This window comes from Lagenorhynchus albirostris, chromosome 11 (assembly GCF_949774975.1).
Source record: "Lagenorhynchus albirostris chromosome 11, mLagAlb1.1, whole genome shotgun sequence".
In the NCBI taxonomy this organism is placed as follows: Eukaryota; Metazoa; Chordata; class Mammalia; order Artiodactyla; family Delphinidae; genus Lagenorhynchus; species Lagenorhynchus albirostris.
The window spans coordinates 95329772-95350794 of NC_083105.1; positions in this window are offsets into that span (position 1 = coordinate 95329772).

Genomic DNA, 21023 nt, shown 5'->3' on the forward strand with positions numbered 1-21023 from the left:
GGACTTTCTTGCTTTTTGGGAGGTCTGTGGTCTTCTGCCAGCGTTCAGTAGGTGTTCTGTAGGAGTTGTTCCGTATGTAGATGTATTTCTGGTCTATCTGTGGGGAGGAAGGTGATCTCTGTGTCTTACTCTTCTGCCATCTTCCCCTCGTCTCACGCTTAAAGATTTGATGAAAGTTTATAATAATGCAATTCACAAGGAAATTTAGTTATTTCTGAGATATACATTTCAAAGTAATAACTAGAATTATGACATAACATAATACCAGAACATATAAGATTTTTAGAAATTTCATGTAATGTCTGAAACATTTATATTAACATATTTCCATACAAATAATCCAAAGAAAGTTTAGTATTAGTTTTTTTTTGTTTGTTTGTTTATGCTGCAGGTTCTTATTAGTCATCAATTTTATACGCATCAGTGTATACATATCAGTCCCAATCGCCCAATTCAGCACACCACCATCCCCACCCCACCATGGTTTTCCCCCCTTGGTGTCCATACGTCTGTTCTCTACATCTGTCTCAACTTCTGCTCTGCAAACTGGCTCATCTGTACCATTTTTCTAGGTTCCACATACATGCGTTAATATACGATATTTGTTTTTCTCTTTCTGACTTACTTCACTCTGTATGACGGTCTCTAGATCTATCCACGTCTCAACAAATGACGGAATTTCGTTCTTTTTATGGATGAGTAATATTCCGTTGTGTATATGTACCACATCTTCTTTATCCATTCGTCTGTCGATAGGCATTTAGGTTGCTTCTGTGACCTGGCTATTGTAAATGGTGCTGCAGTGAACATTGGGGTGCGTGTGTCCTTTTGAATTATGGTTTTCTCTGGGTATATGCACAGTAGTGGGATTGCGGGATCATATGGTAATTCTATTTTCAGTTTTTTAAGGAATCTTCATACCGTTCTCTATAGTGACTGTATCAATTTACATTCCGACCTACAATGTGAGAGGGTTCCCTTTTCTCCGCACCCTCTCCAGCATTCATTGTTTGTAGATTGTCTGATGATGCCCATTCTAACTGGTGTGAGGTGATACCTCATTGTAGTTTTGACTTGCATTTCTCTAATAATTAGTGATGTTGAGCAGCTTTTCATGTGCTTCTTGGCCATCTGTATGTCTTCTTTGGAGAAATGTCTATTTAGGTCTTCTGCCCATTTTTGGATTGGGTTGTTTGGTTTTTTAATATTGAGCTGCATGAGCTGTTTATATATTTTGGAGATTAATCCTTTTTCTGTTGATTTGTTTGCAAATATTTTTTCCCATTCTGAGGGTTGTCTTTTCGTCTCGTTTATGGTTTCCTTTGCTGTACAAAAGCTGTGAACTTTCATTAGGTCCCATTTGTTTATTTTTGTTTTTATTTCCATTACTCTAGGAGGTGGATCAAAAAAGATCTTGCTGTGATTTATGTCAAAGAGTGTTCTTCCTATGTTTTCTTCTAAGAGTTTTAGTGTCCGGTCTTACATTTAGGTCTTGAATCCATTTTAAGTTTATTTTTGTGTATGGTGTTAGGGAGTGTTCTAATTTCATTCTTTTACATGTAGCTGTCCAGTTTTCCCAGCACCACTTATTGAAGAAACTGTCTTTTCTCCATTGTATATCTTTGCCCCCTTTGTCATAGATTAGTTGACCACAGGTGCGTGGGTTTACCTCTGGGCTTTCTATCTTGTTCCATTGATCTATGTTTCTGTTTCTGTGCCACTACCATATTGTCTTGGTTACTGTAGCTTTGTAGTATAGTCTGAAGTCAGGGAGTCTGATTCCTCCAGCTCCTTTTTTTTCCCTCAAGACTGCTTTGGCTATTTGGGGTCTTTTGTGTCTCCATACAAATTTCAAGATGATATGTTCTAGTTCCGTAAAAAATGGCATTGGTAATTTGATAGGGATTGCATTGAATCTGTAGATTGCTTTGGGTAGTAAAGTCATTTTCCCAGTGTTGATTCTTTCCAATCCAAGAACATGGTATATCTCTCCATCTATTTGTATCATCTTTAATTTCTTTCATCAGTGTCTTATAATTTTCTGCATACAGGTCTTTTGTCTCCTTAGGTAGGTTTATTACTATATATTTTATTATTTTTGTTGCAATGGTAAATGGGAGTGTTTTTTTAATTTCACTTTCAGATTTTTCATCATTAGTGTATAGGAATGCCAGAGATTTCTGTGCATAAATTTTGTATCCTGCTACTTTACCAAATTAATTGAATAGCTCTAGTAGTTTTCTGGTAGCATCTTTAGGATTCTCTATGTATAGTATCATGTCATCTGCAAACAGTGACAGTTTTACTACTTCTTTTCCAGTTTGGAGTCCTTTTATTTCTTTTTCTTCTGATTGCTGTGGCTAAAACTTCCAAAACTATGTTGAATAATAGTGGTGAGACTGGGCAACCTTGTCTTGTTCCTGATCTTAGTGGAAATGGTTTCAGCTTTTCACCATTGAGGATGATGTTTACTGTGGGTTTGTCATATATGGCCTTTATTATCTTGAGGAAAGTTCCCTCTATGCCTAGTTTCTGGAGGGTTTTTATCATAAATGGGTGTTGAATTTTGTCAAAAGCTTTTTCTGCATCTATTGAGGTGATCATATGGTTTTTCTCCTTCAATTTGTTAATATGGTGTATCACATTGATTGATTTGCGTCTATTGAAGAATCCTTGCATTCCTGGAATAAACCCCACTTGATCATGGTGTATGATCCGTTTAATATGCTGTTGGATTCTGTTTGCTAGTATTTTGTTGAGGATTTTTGCATCTGTGTTCATCAGTGATATTGGCCTGTAGTTTTCTTTCATTGTGACATCTTTGTCTGGTTGTGGTATCTGGGTGAAGATGCCTCATAGAATGAGTTTGGGAGTGTTCCTCCCTGTGCTATATTTTGGAAGAGTTTGAGAAGGATAGGTGTTAGCTCTTCTCTAAATGTTTGATAGAATTCGCCTGTGAAGCCATCTGGTCCTGGGCTTTTGTATGTTGGAAGATTTTTAATCACAGTTTCAATTTCAGTGCTTGTGATTGGTCTGTTCATATTTTCTATTTCTTCCTGGTTCAGTCTCGGCAGGTTGTGCATTTCTAAGAATTTGTCCATTTCTTCCAGGTTGTCCATTTTGTTGGCATAGAGTTGCTTATAGTAATTTCCCATGATCCTTTGTATCTCTGCAGTGTCAGTTGATACTTCTCCTTTTTCATTTCTAATTCTATTGATTTGAGTCTTCTCCCTTTTTTTCTTGATGAGTCTGGCTAATCGTTTATCAGTTTTGTTTATCTTCTCAAAGAACCAGCTTTTAGTTTTATTGATCTTTGCTTTCATTTCCTTCATTTATTGTTCATTTATTTGTGATCTGATCTTTATGATTTCTTTCCTTCTGCTAACTTTGGGGTATTTTTGTTCTTCTTTCTCTAATTGCTTTAGGTGTAAGGTTAGGTTGTTTATTTGAGATATTTCTTGTTTCTTAAAATAGGATTGTATTGCTATAAACTTCCCTGTTAGAACTGCTTCTGCTGCATCCCATAGGTTTTGGGTCGTTGTGTCTCTATTCTCATTTGTTTCTAGGTATTTTTTGATTTCCTGTTTGATTTCTTCAGTGATCTCTTGGTTATTAGTAGTGTATTTTTTAGTCTCCATGTGTTTAGAAGGCAGCTATGCTCACCACTATACCACCAACGCTGCACTAGTCTCTATGTGTTTGTATTTTTTACAGATCTTTTCCTGTAATTGATATCTAGTCTCATAGCGTTGTGGTCAGAAAAGATACTTGATACGATTTCAATTTTCTTAAATTTACTAAGGCTTGATTTGTGACCCAAGATATAGTCTGTCCTGGAGAATGTTCCATGAATGCTTGAGAACAATGTGTATTCTGTTGTTTTTGGATGGAATGTCCTATAAATAACAATTAAGTCCATCTTGTTTAATGTGTCATTTAAAGCTTGTGTTTCCTTATTTATTTTCATTTTGGATGATCTGTCCATTGGTGAAAGTGGGGTGTTAAAGTCCCCTACTATGAATGTGTTACTGTCGATTTCCCCTTTTATGGCTGTTAGTATTTGCCTTATATATTGAGGTGCTCCTATGTTGGGTGCATAAATATTTACAATCGTTATATCTTCTTCTTGGATCGATCCCTTGATCATTATGTAGTGTCCTTCTTTGTATCTTCTAATAGTCTTTGTTTTAAAGTCTATTTTGTCTGATATGAGAATTGCTACTCCAGCTTTCTTTTGATTTCCATTTGCATGGAATATCTTTTTTTATCCCCTTACTTTCAATCTGTATGTGTCCCTAGGTCTGAGGTGGGTCTCTTGTAGACAGCATACATACGGTTCTTGTTTTTGTACCCATTCAGCCAGTCTGTGTCTTTTGGATGTAGCATTTAGTCCATTTACATTTAAGGTAATTATCAATATGTATGTTCCTATTTCCATTTTCTTAATTGTTTTGTGTTTATTATTGTAGGTCTTTTCCTTCTCTTGTGTTTCCTGCCTAGAGAAGTTCCTTTAGCATTTGTTATAAAGCTGGTTTGGTGGTGCTGATCTCAGTCAGCTTTTGCTTGTCTGTTAAGGTTTTAATTTCTCCATCAAATCTGAATGAGATCCTTGCTGGGTAGAGTAATCTTGGTTGTAGGTTTTTCTCCTTCATCACTTTAAATATGTCCTGTCACTCTCTTCTGGTAGAGTTTCTGCTGAAAGATCAGCTGTTTCTATAGAGTTTCTGCTGAAAGATCAGCTGTTAACCTTATGGGGATTCCCTTGTATGTTATTTGTTGTTTTTCCCTTGCTGATTTTAATATTTTTCTTTGTATTTAATTTTTGATAGTTTGATTAATATGTGTCTTGGTGTGTTTCTCCTTGGATTTCCTGTATGGGATTCTCTGTGCTTCCTGGACTTGATTAACTATTTCCTTTCCCATATTAGGGAAGTTTTCAACTATAATCTCCTCAAATATTTTCTCAGTCCCTTTCTTTTTCTCTTCTCCTTCTGGCACCCCTATAATTTGAATGTTGGTGCGTTTAATGTTGTCCCAGAGGTCTCTGAGGCTGTCCTCAATTCTTTTCATTTTTTTTTCTTTATTCTGTTCTGAAGTAGTTATTTCCACTATTTTATCTTCCAGGTCATTTATCCGTTCTTCTGCCTCAGTTATTCTGCTATTGATCCCTTCTAGAGAGTTTTTAATTTCATTTATTGTATTGTTCATCACTCTTTGTTTGCTCTTTAGTTCTTCTAAGTCCTTGTTAAACGTTTCTTGTATTTTCTCCATTCTATTTCCAAGCTTTTGGATCATCTTTACTATCATTATTCTGAATTCTTTTTCAGGTAGACTGCCTATTTCGTCTTTATTTTTTAGGTCTGGTGGGTTTTTGCCTTGCTCCTTCATCCGCTGTGTGTTTCTCTGTCTTCTCATTTTGCTTAACTTACCTTGTTTGGGGTCTCCTTTCCACAGGCTGCAGGTTTGTAGTTCCTGTTGTTGGTATCTTTCCCCAGTGGCTAAGGTTGGTTCAGTGGGTTGTGTAGGCTTCCTGGTGGGGGGGACTAGTGCTTGTGTTTTGGTGAATGAGCCTGGATCTTGTCTTTCTGGTGGGCAGGTCCACGTCTGGTGGTGTTTTGGGGTGTCTGTGGCCTCATTATTATTTTAGGCAGCCTCTGTGCTAATGGATGGGGTTGTGTTCCTGTCTTGCTAGTTGTTTGGCGTAGGGTGTCCAGCACTGTACCTTGCTGGTCCTTGTGTGGAGCTGGGTCTTGGCATTGAGATGGAGATCTCTGGGAGATTTTTGCCATTTGATATTACGTGGAGCTGGGAGGTCTCTTGTGGGCCAGTGTTCTGAACCTGGCTCTCCAACCTCAGAAGCACAGCCCTGACTCCTGGCTGAAGCACCAGCAGCCTGGCTGTGAATCTTGACTGTGCCCTTTAGAAGCTGTGTGACTTTGGACAAGTTTCGTAACTTCACCAAGCCTCAGTTTCCTCATCTGTCCTCAGTGAGGCGTCTGACGATGGCTGGCTCACCAATATTCCAACCTGTGGATGTGGATCAAAATCTTGGGTTGCAACAGCAGCTGCACTGGCCTTCTTCCCTGGAAGTTGTTTAAGACCCAAATCTGCCGCTGCCCCCAACCAACTCCATTGCCACTGCCTCTACCTCGGGCGCCAGTAGCCCTCTATTAATCTTGAATTTTGTCAAGTGCTTTTTCTGTGTCTGTGATGATCATGTGACTTTTATCCTTCTTCTGTTAATGTATATCACATGGATTTTGAGGGTATTGAACCATCCTTGCATCCCTGGGATAAATCCCACTTGATCATGGCATATGATCCTTTTTATGTATTCTTGAATTTGGTTTGCTAATATTTTGTTGAGAATTTTTGTATCTATATTCATCAGTGATATTGGCCTGTATATTTCCTTTTTTTTTTTTTTTGGAGTGTCTTTATCTGGTTTTAGTATCCAGACAAAGGGTAATGGTGGCCTTGTAGAATGAATATGGGAGTGTTCCCTCCTCTTCAGTTTTTCAGAATAGTTTGAGAAGGATACATAATAGCTCTTCATTTTATGTTTGGTAGAATTCTTCCATGAAGGCATCCAGTCCTGGACTTTTGTTTGCTGGGAGTTTTTTGATTACTAATTCAATTTCACTACTAGTAATTTGTCTGTTCAAACTGTCTATTTCTTCCTGATTTAGTCTTGGAAGATAGTATGTTTTTAGAAGTTTGTCCATTTCTTCTGGGTTTTCCAATTTGTTTAAATATAACTGTTCATAGTATTATGATTATGTTGTAACGGTTGTAATTTTTCCTCTTTCAGTTCTTACTTTGTTTGGGTCCTCTCTTGTCTTTTTCTTAATGAGCCTGGCTAAAGACATACCAATTTCATTAATTTTTTCAAAAAACTGGCTTGTGGTTTCATTGATCTTTTCTATTGTTTTCTTGGTCTCTGTTTTATTTTCCTCTCTGATCATTATTATTTCCTTCCTTCTGCTGATGTTGAGTTTATTTGTTCTTCTTTTTCTAATTCCTTTAGATGGTAGGTTAGGTTGCTTACTTGAGACTTTTGTTTTTTCTTGAGGAAAGCCTGTATTGCTATATACCTCCCTCTTAGAACTGCTTTTGTGGCATCCCACAGTTTTTGGAAAGCTGTGTTTTTATTTTCAGTTGTCTCAAGGTGTTTTGTGGTTTCCTCTTTGATTTCTTCATTGACCCATTGTGGGTTTTTTTGTTTTTTAAGTATCATGTTGTTTAGTCTGCAGGTGTGTGTTCTTTTCCTGTTTTTTTCTGTAGTTGATTTCTAGTTTCATACTATTGTGGTTGGAAAAAATGCTTGATATAATTTCTCTTGTCTTATTTGTTGAGACTTGTTTTGTGGCCTAGCATATAATCTATCCTGAAGAATGTTCCATGTGAACTTGAAAAGAAATGTGTATTCTGCTGTTTTTGGATGGGATGTTCTATAGACATCTGTTAAGTCCAGCTTGCTTAAGACCACTGTTTCCTTATTGATTTTCTGCCTGGATGATCTGCCCATTGATGCAAGTGGGGTGTTAAAGTCCCCTACTATTATCATATTGTTGTCAATTTCTCCCTTTGCTTTATATATTTAGGACCTCCTATATCAGGTGCATATATGTTAACAAATGTTATATTCTCTTGTACTGACCCCTTTATTATTATATAATGCCCTTATTTGTCTTTTGTTATAGGCTTTGTTTTAAAGTCTACTTTATCTGAGTATTGCTACCCCTGTTTCCTTATCTCCATTTGCATGAACTATCTTTTTCCATCCCAATATTCAATTTCAGCCTGTGTATCTTTAACTCTGAAGTAAGTTTTGTATACACAGCGTATAGATTGGCCTTGTTTTTTTTAATCCAGTCAGTCACCCTATGTGTCTCTTGATTGGAGCATTTAGTCCATTGACATTTAAAGTGATTGTTGATGGGTATGTATTCATTGCCATTTTGTTACTTGTTTTCTGGTTGTTTTTGTAGTTCTTCTTTGTTCTTCTTTCTAGTTTCCTCCCTGGTGGTTTGATGATTTTCTTTAGTGATGTGGTTGTGTTCCTTTCTAGTTTTTGTGTATCTATTGTAGGTTTTTGATTTGTGCTTACCGTGGGGTTCATATATGTTGACTTCTATATCCACTTATTTTAAACTGATAGTCATTTAAGTCCAAACATTCTAAATGAGCTTCATTTTTACTCCCCTCCCCCACATTTTGTGTTTTTATGACATATTTTACATCATGTTTGTCCCTCAACTGTCTAGTATAGTTAATTTTACAGTTTTTGTCCTTTAAGTTTTGATCTAGCTTATTAAGTGGTTGATGCCTAGCCTTTACCATATATTTGCTTTTACTACTGGGAATTTTTCCGTTTCTGTAAATTTTTACTTCTTGTTATAGCCTTTCTCTTCCACTTGCAGAAGGCTCTTTAACACTTTTTTTAGGATCAGTTTAGTATTGATGAATTCTTTTAGTGTTTGCTTGTCTGAGAAGTTCTTTATCTCTCCTTCAATTCTAAATGATAATGTTGCTGGGTAGAATATTGAGTTAAGAGGTTTTTCCCTTTCAGCACTTTAAATATATCATGCTACTCCCTCTGGTCTGGTAGGCCCTTATTTCTTTCTTTCTTTTTTTTTTTTTTTTTTTGCGCTACGCGGGCCTCTCACTGTTGTGGCCTCTCTCGTTGCGGAGCACAGGCTCCAGATGCGCAGGCTCAGCAGCCATGGCTCAGAGGCCCAGCTGCTCCGCGGCATGTGGGATCTTCCCAGACCGGGGCACAAACCCATGTCCTCTGCATCAGCAGGCGGACTCTCAACCACTGCGCCACCAGCGAAGCCCCAGCCCTTATATCTTGACTAGACTATTACAGTGGCCTCCTGACTGCTTTCCTTGACTTCGTTCTCTTTTAATTTTCTACAGTCCCACTAGGGATTTCTTTTAACAAGAGCAATCTGATCATGAAGCACTCCTGGTAAAAGTCATTCAATCATATACACTATAGGAAAAATGTAAGATTTTAGCATGTCATACAAAATCCTTAATGATCGGTTCCCTGTTTGCATTGATTTTAGTCTCGTATCCCTATGTACTTCTGCTCTACTCACTCCAAATATTTCCTTTTTCTTTTTCTATCATGCTCTTTCATGTCTACATTTTTGTTTTCAATTCCTTCTTTTTGGAATCCCCTTTACCTTCTTCATGAGAAAACTTCTACTCATCCTTCAAAGCCCAGTTCAAATATCATCTCCTTAATAAAGTCTTTCTTCTCTTTCTCAATAGAGCTACTCATCCCTCTGGGTTCCTGTAGCATTTTGCAGCTCGGATGCCAACAATTAGCATTCAGCAGATTGTGCTACAATTGTTTACTTTTGAGTCTAACTCCACTACTCTTAGAGCATATGGACTTAAATGAGGGGCAGATACATTTTTTTTCACACACTGTGCCCGTTATATAGTGAGTGCTAAAAGAAGTTTTGCTTAATGAGCAAATAAATGATAAGTAGAATTTCATTCCTCTTGGTTTCTGCTGATAGAAAATTTGATATTTTCTCCTCTGGCTTTTTCTTTTTCTAGGATGCTAATGTATAGATTTAGCAGCTCAGTAGTTATGACCAAGCTTATGAGAATTTCACTGCTTACCACCATCCAGTCTCTTAAGCTAATTTCCTTCAGCAAATCATGAATCATACAATTATTGAATCTTAGAGCTGGAAGGGATGTTGAGGAATTGTTTGATCCTTCTTTTCCTCGCAAGGTAGCACTTGAGCTGCTGCCCCATGGTAAGTAGGAGAGAAGATTGTGTGATTTCAGATTTCAACATCAGCAGAGTATACATCTCTCTTTTCAAGTGTGTGTCCAATAGTGCCTGAAATAAGTCACCATGATTTTGCACAGGATGGGTTATAGGGGTGACATGATTTTTATTTTAAGGTAAAAAAGTAGATATTTCTTTCCAAGTTAGACAAAGTACAAACATCTTTTCACCAGCACTGTCCTAACTGCAGATCTTTTTGATGAAGATATGGTTTAGATATAACTAAAAATGTCTGAAGAGCACAGTTGAGGGTAATTCACCTTTCTATCCCTTTTCATCATCTGAGTTCCTGGTGTCCTAATAAATAATAAAATCACATGACTACAATTTTAATAGTCATCATAACGATTAAGTACTAAGCTGTCATGTCACCCATACTAATGCGACTTGAATGAAAATCGGCATTTGACTCCCACTCCCCAAAGCCCCTCAAGATAGGGGCTCCTCCCTATTTAAGAAAGATTTATTGAGCCATTTAAAAAAAATAGTACCCTCCCCACCCCCGAATCAAGTTGTATGTGTGTTTTTCCTGTCCTCTGCTTCCTCCGATATAAATAGGGAGCTGTCTTAGCAATTTGGAGTGGCACCGATGCTGTGTCACACAGTAGGGAGCATGTGTTGTCATACTCCTTTAACCTTTAACCAGGTTGGTTGTGCTCACTCTGAAGAATAGCGCAACCTGGAAAACTGCCTGGAGAGATTGCACATTGAGATTTACATTCAGTTTAGGGTGTAATTTATTCAAACAGCTACTGTGCCAGGTACTAGAGGTAGGGCATGGTTCTTGCCTTCATGGAGGGAGCAGAACAATAAAGCAAATGAATAGATACAAAGAAAAATAGTTTTAAAATGTTGCGAAGGAAGCCATAAGAGGATGAATTGGAGAGTGGTATGCGCAACTCATTTTTGCCAGGTTGGTGAGGGAAGACCTCCCTGGGGAGGTGATATTTATACTGAGACCTGAAGGACAGGAAGGGACCAGCCAGATGAAGAGTAGGATGAAAGCTCTCCATGGATATGGAAGAGAAGATGCAAAGGCCTGCAGCAGCAAAGATGTTGGCTTTTTAAAAGAAATTGAAGGAGGGACTTGCCTGGCGATCAGTGGTTAAGACTTCGCTCTCCAATGCAGGGGGTGTGGCTTCGCTCCCTGGTCGGGGAGCTAAGATCCAGCATGCCTCGTGGCCAAAAAACCAAAAAGCATAAAGCAGAAGCAGCACTGTAACAAATTCAATAAAGACTTAAAAAAAAATGGTCCACATCAAAAAGAAATCTTAAAAAAAATTGAAAAATAAAAGAAATTGAAGGAAAGGAAAATAGGCTGGAGCTTAATGAACAAGGAAGAGAGTGGAACAAAGCAAGCTGTAGATGAAGAGGAAGGCAGGGCTCAGGTCAAGCAGCCTTTGGGGTTACTGCTGGAGTTTGTATTCCATTCTGAGGGTAATGGGAAGACATTGTTGGGTTTTATGTGACCTGTGACCTTTTAAGAAGATCACTTTTAGTTCCCTGAGAAGAATAAATAAGAGGGGGGCAGGGTTGGAAAAGAGACCAGTAAAGAACTGTGTGTAACTGGGGACAGGTAGTGGTGGCTTGTTTGAGGATGGTGGTGACAAAGATGGAAAGAAACAAATGGGGTCAAGAACTACTTAGGCTGTGAAGTAGATGGGTCTTAGTGATAGAATAAATATTATGGGAGGAGATAAAGACAGGAATCAGATAATTTCTAGACTTCTCAAGTCTTGAGCAGCTAGGTAGGTGGTGGTACTCCTGTTTTCTTTTTTTAAATTATTATTAAAATATACACATTTAAAAATCAATACTAAGAAAAGTACAGCCGAAAGTGCCAGTCCCCTCCTATTTCAGTTTTGCTCCCCAGAGGGAACCGTCTTTAACTCTCTTAGCTATTTTCCCAGAGGGAACCGTCTTTAACTCTCTTAGCTATTTACTCGGTTTTATCTCTAAATTTCTAGATAATATTGGTGCATTGCTATTTTCTTTAAATGCCTGTTGATCCTTGGCTGTTTATTGACATTCAAGAGAGAGACCCCAGGGCTTCCCTGGTGGCGCAGTGGTTGAGAGTCCGCCTGCCGATGCAGGGGACACGGGTTCGTGCCCCGGTCCGGGAAGATCCCACATGTCGCAGAGCGGCTGGGCCTGTGAGCCATGGCCGCTGAGCCTGCGCGTCCGGAGCCTGTGCTCCGCGACGGGAGAGGCCACAACAGTGAGAGGCCCGCGTACCGCTAAAAAAAAAAAAAAAGAGAGAGAGAGAGACCCCAGTGCATGGATTAAAGCTTCGTGTGCCTGGCTGCTTTGTTCTTGGTGACTAGGAGGCCCTCTCAGGAGAGGAAACAGACAGTGAACTGGCCCAGTATCAGTGTCTGAGGATCGTTTCTGTGGGGCCTCTCAGTTTCTCTAGGGAAGAAGATGCCAGTCCCTTTGACTCTTATTGTTCTGGGAGCATGGCAGGGGGAAGGGGGCTGGGTCTGCTTCCTACCGTAGCACATACAGACTTTCTCGTAATTACCTTATTTTCAGATCTGAATCTTACTCTCACCCTCCTCTGTGGCTGGTGTCCTGAGGTGGCAAGCTTTAGTTTCTCTGAAGGCTAAACCTCTGGTCTCCTGGCTGATTTACGGAAGGGTTCTGGTCACTTTTGTCCTGAGGATGGAGGGGTGAGGAAAAATGAAGAAATCCAGTTTGGAACACATGATGAGAGAGGCATAAATGATGAGATATGCATAAATAGAGCTGTGAGGTAGGGAGGTGGGTGGAAGGTTTGGGGCTCTGAGAGAAGTTTCATTTGGACAGATATGCCTGAAGTCATCGGCACTAGAGGGTATTTCAGACCGTAGATGCTGTCATTTGGGAGCGTATAGGAAGAGGTGAGAGGAGGGCACAGGACCCAATTCTGTGGCGCCCCAGCAGGGGTGCAGGGAGCCTGCGGACCAGGAACGAAGGATCTGCGGAGGGAGGGTATCCTCACTTTGTTTGGAAAAAACCGATTGCTGAGAACCCAAGTGTCCACCGAGAGATGAATGGATAAACCAAACACAGTATGTACCAACAGTGGAATATTATTTGACCTTGAGAAGGAAAGAGATTCTGACACATGCTACAACGTGGATCAACTTTGAAGACATTATGCTAGATGAAACAAACCAGACACAAATAGGACAATTACCATATAATTCCACTTACATGAAATACCTAGCATCGTCAAATTCGTAGATGCCGGAAGTAGAAAGGGTAGTTGCCAGGGGCAGGAGTGAGGTATGGGGAGTTCATGTTTAATGGGCACAGAGTTTGTTTTGGATGATGAAAAAGTTCCAGACATGGATGTTGGTGAGGTTGCACAACCATGTGAATGCACTAAAATGCCACTGAACTGTACACTTCAAAAGGGTTAAAATGGTACATTTCATGGTATATATATTTCACCACAATAAAAAAACAAAGGAAATTAGAAAGTATCAGGTAAGACCACTGATGAAATAAATAGAGTGATATGGGAAAAAAAAAAAAAACCCACCCAAAACAGGTAGCTGAGATAAGGTGACAGAGCCCGGTAGACCTGTTGTGTTGATTGAGGCTGTTTTCCCCTTTCCCCTCCACTGCCTTGCCTGCCCTTACATGGGGTTTTTGTCTAGTCCTTATGAAGGTGGGTGTGGTGTGGGGAGAAAAGGAGAGGGTAGAGAAGGCTGGAGAGGGAATAGATTAAAGAAAAAAAAAAACCATCTAGGGAAGGTGCGTGTGTGGGGAGGGAAGGAAGAAGAAATATAGAAGGAGAGGCAGAGGGAGAAAAGCTGCTTCTAAAGGTGTGACAGCCAGGGCAAGAGGACAGAGGCAGGCCAGCCCCTTGTCGTCCTCGGCTTGCTTCACACCCAGGTGACAAGGACTTGGGATGTAGGTCCCGCAGAGCCATGCCACACAGCTGGATAAGGTCCAGGTAAAGTCCACTGAAACTGTCTTTCTGTGCCTGTGTAACTCGATTCTGCAAGGTGAACGTGCTACAAATGGATAAAATGTATTCGCTCGTGTGGTCGTATGTAACTATAATGCTTCTTAGGTGATGCATCCTGGTGTAGAGAGAGTTTATGGAAAATATGTATGGAGGTATCCCTGTACTTTGTCACTACTTCAAACTCACAAGGAAAATGCATGGGAAATACGGCTTTGCTGTACCACACACAAGAGAGTCTTAAAATAGATCCATGAGTTTTCTAAAACACTTATAACACAGGTAGTACTTGCTTATTTAAAGAAATTAAGAAATAAAGGTAGACAACAAGAAGAAAATTAAAAACTCCCCTAAATTCTGCTCCCTAGAGATAACTACTATTATCAGTTGATGTTCTTCAATTTCTGTATCCCTGCTTCTTGAATCTGAGCGGGTTTGTAACTGCTTCAACCAGTAGAGGACAGTGGATATGATTTTGGAGGCTAGTCATAAAGGCCATGCAGCGTGTGCCTTGCTTGTTGGAACACTTGCTCCTGGAGCCCTGAGTTGCCACATAGGAGGTCTAATTGCTCTGAGGTCGCCATGCTGTGAGAAAGCTACAGTCACTTGGAGAGATTGCTTGTAGGCACCCTGGTTAACAATGCCAGCTGAGTCATGGAAGCCTGAGTGGCAGACAGGGGAGTGAAGAGTCTTCAGGTGTGTCAGGCTCCGGCCATTTGAGTCACATGCTGCCAATCAGTTCTTCACAGCTGGAGCTCCAGACATCAAGGACCAGACATAAGCCGCCCCCATCCCCTGCACTGTGCCCTAGCCAAATTCTTGACCCACAGAATCTGTGAATGTGATAAAACAGATGTGGTTTTGTGCTGCTAAGCTTTAGGTTATAGATAACTGGAACACCCAGCTATTCTGTTCCCCTTCTCAGAGGCAACCACCATTACCAGTTTCTCGTGTGTTCTATCAAAGGTATTTTATGAATATAAAATCACATTTAAAATACATATTTAGTATAAATGGTTGTACACCACACACTTGTTCTGCACTTTGATTTTTGTCATTTAATGGCATATCTCGAAGATTCTTCAACTGTACATTTAGTTTCTTCATTCCTTTATAAGGATGCATACTGTTTTATTATATAAATATTTCATAATTTAATGAGTTCTCTATTGATGGACATTTAAATTGTTTCCAGTCCTTTAGTTCTATAAACAGGTAGCAGTTGCTGGAGTGACATTTGTAATTTTTGTGACATTGACTAATTGCTCTCCATGGGGGTTATTCTGTTTTCCTCTCCTAACAGAAATTTAGTTTCCTCAAAAATACCTTGTTTTGTCAAACTTTGTTTTAAATCTCTGCCAAATAAATTGATGAGAATGATATATTACTGCAGTTTAAATTATTTTATTATTTATTTTGTTTTTTATTTTTCTTCTTCCAGTTTTGAGAGAGAATTGACATATAGCACTGTGATAAGTTTAAGCTGTACAGCATAATGATTTGACTTACATCATGAAATGATGTAATTTAGGGAACATCCATCATCTTACATAGATGAAGAATTAAAGAAATTGAACATTTGTTTTCTTGTGATGAGAGAACTTCTGGAATTCAGCAACTTTCACATATGACATACGGTGGAGTTAAGTATATTTATCATGTTGTTCATTACATCCCTAGTATTTATTTCTCTTGTAACTGGAAATTTGTACCTTTTGATTGCCTTCATCCAGTTACCCCTACCCCACCCTATGCCTCTGGTAACCACAAATCTGATCTCTGTTTCTATGAGTTGGTTTGTTTTACTGTTTTTGAAGTATAATTGATCTATAACACTATGTTAGTTCCTGCTACACAGCATAGTGATGTGGTATTTCTATACTTGTCAAAATGATCACCACAGTAAGTCTTGGGATAGGTCTAGCTACAATATGTCACCATGCAAAGATATTACATAATTATTGACTATATTTCCCACACTGTACATCTCATACCCATGACTCATTTATTGACTATATTTCCCACACTGTACATCTCATACCCATGACTCATTTATTTTGCTGCTGGAAGTTTGTATCTCAACCTCTCTCACCTGTTTCCCCACCCCCTACCTCCCCTCTGGCAACCACCTGTTTGTTCTCTGTAACTACAACTCTGTTTGTTATGCTTCTTCAATTGTTGTTTTTAGATTCCACATATAAGTGAACTCTTACAATATTTGTCTTTCTGTCTGATTTATTTCACTTAGCATAATACACTCTAAGTCCATACATGTTGTTATAAATGGCAAGATTTCATTTTTATGGCTGAGTAATATTCCAGTGTTGTGTGTGTGTGTGTGTGTGTGTGTGTGTATACATACATACATCTTCTTTATCCATTCATCTCTTGACAGGCACTTGGGTTGCTTTCATATTGTGGCTATTGTAAATAATGCTACAGTGAACATAAGGGTGCGTATAACTTTTCTAATTAGTGTTTTGTTTTCTTTAGATAAAACCCAGGAGTAGAATTGCTGGGTCATATGATAGTTCTATTTTAAATTTTTTGAAGAACCTCCATACTGTTTTTCACAGTGACTGTACCAATTTACATTCTCACTGAGAGTGCGTGAGGGTTCCTTTTTCTCCACATCCTCACCAACACTTGTCGTTTATTGTCTTTTTGATAATAGCTGTTCTGACAGGTGTGAGGTGATATCTCATTGTAGTTTTGGTTTGCATTTCCCTGATTAGTGATGTTGAACATCTTTTCATGTGCCCATTGGCCATCTTTATGTGTTCTTTGGAAAACTGTCTCTTCAGATCCTCTGCCCATGTTTTCACTGAGTTTTTCTTCTTTTTTTTGGATGTTGAGTTGTATGAGTTATTTGTGTATTTTGAATATTAACCGTTTATCAGATAGATCCATTTGCAAATATCTTCTCTCATTCAGTAGGTGGCATTTTCGTTTTGTTTGTAGTTTCCTTCATAGTGCAACAGCTTCTTAGTTTGACGTGGTCTCATTTGTCTTTGCTTTTATTTCCCTTGCCTGAGGAGACATGTCCCAAAATTAAGAACAGTATCAAAGAGTGTACTGCCTATGTTTTCTTTGAGAAATTTTATGGTTTATGGTCTTACATTTATGTCTTTAACCCATTTTGAATTTATTTTTGTGCATGATTTGATAAGAGTAGTCCAGTTTGATTCTTTTGCATGCAGTTCTCTGATTTTCCCAACAGCATTCATAGAAGAGGTTATTTTTTTCCCCATTATATATTCTTGCCTCCTTTGTCATAGATTGTGTCCATATAAGCATGGTTCATTTCTGGGCTCTCTGTTCTGTTCCACTGATATATGTGTCTGCTTTTGTGTCAGGACCATGCTATTTTTGATGATTGTAGCTTTGTAGTATAGTCTGAAGTTAGGGAGCATGATACCTCCAGCTTTATTCTTCTTTCTCAAGATTGTTTTGGCTATTTGGGATCTTTTATGTTTCCATACAAATTTTAGAATATTTTGTTCTAGTTCTGTGAAAAATGCAATTGGTTTTTTTGGTCACACCATGTGACATGCAGGATCTTAGTTCCCCGACCAGGGATCAAACTTGCACCCCCTGTAGTGGAAGCGCAGGGTCTCAATGGCCAGGGAAGCCCCACCTTTGGAATTTTGATAGGGATTGCACTGAATCTGTAGATTGCCTTGGGTAGTATGATACTTTTAACAATATCAATCCTTCCAATCCATGAGCATGGTAAATACTTCCATCTATTTGTATCATCTTCAGTTTCTTTCATCAGTGTTTTATAGTTTTCTGAGTACAGATCTTTTACCTCCTTACTTAGATTTATTCTTAGGTATTTTATTCTTTTCAATGCAATTGTAAATGGGATTGTTTTCTTAATTTCTCTGATAGCTTATTGTTAGTGTATGGAATTGCAGATTTCTATATATTAATTTTGTATCCTGCAACTTTTTCAAATTCATTGATGAGCTCTAGTAGTTTTTTGGTGGCATCTTGAGGATTTTCTATGTGTAGTATCATGTCACCTGTAAACAGTGACAGTTTTACTTCCTCTCTTCCAAATTGGATTCCTTTTATTTCTTGATTGCTGTGGCTAGGATTTCCAATACTATGTTGAATAAAAGTGGCAAGTATGCTGTTAAGTGTGGTCTTATCATGTATGACCTTTATTTTGTTGAGGTATGGTCCCTCTATACCCACTTTGTGGAGAGGTTTTTCTTTTTATCATAAATGGATGTTGAATTTTGTCAAGCTTTTTCTGCATATATTGAGATGATCATATGGTTTTTATTCTTCAGTTTGTTAATAGGGTGTATCACATTGAGTTGTAGATATTGAACCATCCTGTCTCCCTGGGAGACTTGCTCATGGTGTAAGATCCCTTTAATGTACTGTTGGATTCAGTTTGCTAATATTTTATAGAGGATTTCTGTATCTATGTTCATCAGTGATATTGGCCTTTAATATTCTTTTTTGTGATATCTTTGTCTGGTTTTGGTATAAGTGTGATGCTGGTCTCATAGAAAGAGATCAGAAGTGTTCCTCCCTCTGCCATTTTTGGGAATAGTTTCAGAAGGATAGGTGTTAACTGTCCTCTAAATGTTTGGTAGAATTCACCTGCAAAGCCATCTTGTCCTGGGGTTGGTTTGTTGAGAGTTTTTAAAAATTGCTGATTTGATTACATTTCTGATATTTCCCTGTTCATATTCTTCTTCCTGGTTCAGTCTTTGGAGATTGTAAATTTCTAGGAATTTACCCGTTTCTTCTAGGTTGTCCATTTTATTGGCATATAATTGTTTGTAGTAGTCGCTTACTATCCTTTGTATTCTGTAGTGTTGGTTGTAACTTTTTTAAATTTCTGATTATATTTATTTGGGTCCTCTTTTTTAAGAAAAACATGAGTCTGGCTAAAGGTTTATCAATTTTGTTTATCTTTTCAAAGAACCAACTCTTAGTTTTGCTGATCTTTTCTATTATTTGTTGTTCTCTCTATTTCATTTATTTCTGCTCTAATCTTTGATTTCTTTCCTTCTACTAACTTTGGGTATTCCTTGTTCTTCTTTTTCCTAGTACCTTTAGGTTTAAGATTAGGTTGTTTATTTGAGACCTTTCTTATTTCCTGAGGTAGGCTTGTATTGCTATAAACTTCCCTCTTAGAACTGCTTTTGCTACGTCCTATTGATTTTTGGATCATTCTGTTTACATTTTCATTTGTTTCTAGCTGTTTTTAAATTCCTTCTTTGATTTCTTCAGTAATTCATTGGTTGTTTAGTAGCATATTTAGCCTCTATGTGTTTGTATTTTTTTTGCAGTTTTTTCCATGTAATTCATTTGTAGTCTCATAGTGTTGTGGTTGGAGAAGATGCTTGATATGATTTCAGTTTTCTTAAATTTACTGAGACTTCTTTTGTGGTCTAGCATGTTCTCTATCTTGGAGAATGTTCCATGTGCACTTGAATGTGTAATCTGCTTTTTTAAAAAACATTTTATTTTATATTGGAGTATAGTTGATTAACAAGGTTGTGGTAGTTTCAGGTGTACAGCAAAGTGATTCAGTTATACATGTATCTATTCTTTTTCAAATTCCTTTCCCATTTAGGTTGTTACATAATATTGAGCAGAGTTCCCTGTGTTATACGGTAGATCCTTGTTGGTTATCCATCTTAAATATAGCAGTGTGTACATGTCAGTCCCAAACTCCGAATCTGTCCCTCCCCACCCATAACCATAAATTCAATCTCTAAGTCTGTGAGTCTGTTCTGTTTTGTAAATAATTTCATTTGTATCATTTTTTATTTTTAGATTCAACATATACGCAATATCGTATGATATTTGTCTTTGTCTGACTTACTTCACTTAGCCTGATAATCTCCAGGTCCATCCATGTTGCTGCAAATGGCGTTATTTCATTCCTTTTAATGGCTGAGTAATATTCCATTGTATATATATATACCAAATCTTCTTTATCCATTTGTCTGTTGATGGACATTTAGGTTGCTTCCATGTCTTGGCTATTGTAAACAGTGCTGAAATGAACACTGGGGTGCATTTATCCTTTTGAACCATGTTTTTCTCCAGATATATGCCCAGGATTGGGATTGCTGGATAATATGGTAGCTCTATTTTTAGTTTATAAGGAACCTCCATACTGTTCTCCATAGTGCCTGTACCAATTTACATTCACACCAACAGTGTAGGAGGATTCCCTTCTCTCCACACCCTCTCCAGCATTTGTTGTTTGTAGATTTTTTTTTTTTTTTTTTTGCGGTATGCGGGCCTCTCACTGTCGTGGCCTCTCCTGTTGCGGAGCACAGGCTCCAGACACGCATGCTCAGCGGCCATGGCCCACGGGCCCTGCCGCTCCGCGGCATGTGGGATCTTCCTGGATTGGGGCATGAACCCGCGTCCCCTGCATCAGCAGGCAGACTCTCAATCATTGCGCCACCAGGGAAGCCCTGTTTGTATATTTTTTGATGATAGCCATTCTGACTGGTGTGAGGTGATATCTCATTGTAGTTTTGATTTGCATTTGTCTAATAATTAGCAATGTCGAACATCTTTTCATGTGCTTCTTGGCCATCTGTATGTCTTCTGCCCAGTTTTTGATTGGGTTGTTTGTTTTAATGATATTAAGCCACATGAGCTGTTTGTAAATTTTGGAGATTAATCTCATGTCGGTCACATTAGCAAATATTTTCTCCCAATCTGTGGGTTGTCTTTTTGTTTTGTTTATGGTTTCCTTTGTGGTGCAAAAGCTTTTGAGTTTAATTAGGTCCTGTTTATTTTTTGTTTTTGTTTCCATTACTATGGGAGATGGATCAAAAAAGATATTGCCGTGATTTATGTCAGGGAGTGTTATGCTTATGTTCTCCTCTAAGAGTTATAAGGTGTCCAGTCTCACATTTAGGTCTTTAATCCATCTTGAGTTTGTTTTTGTGTATGGTGTTAAAGGATGTTCTAATTTCATTTTTTAACATGTCACTGTCCAGTTTTCCCAGCACCCTTCATTGAAGAGACTGTCTTTCTTCCATTGTATAATCTTGCCTCCTTTGTCATAGATTAATCTACCATAGGTGTGTGGGTTTATTTCTGGGCTTTCTATCCTGTTCCATTGATCTATATGTCTGTTTTTGTGCCAGTATCATACTGTTTTGATGACTGTAGCTTTGTAGTATAGTCCAAAGTCAGGGAGCCTGATTCCTCCAGCTCCATTTTTCTTTCTCAAGATTGCTTTGGCTATTCAGGGTC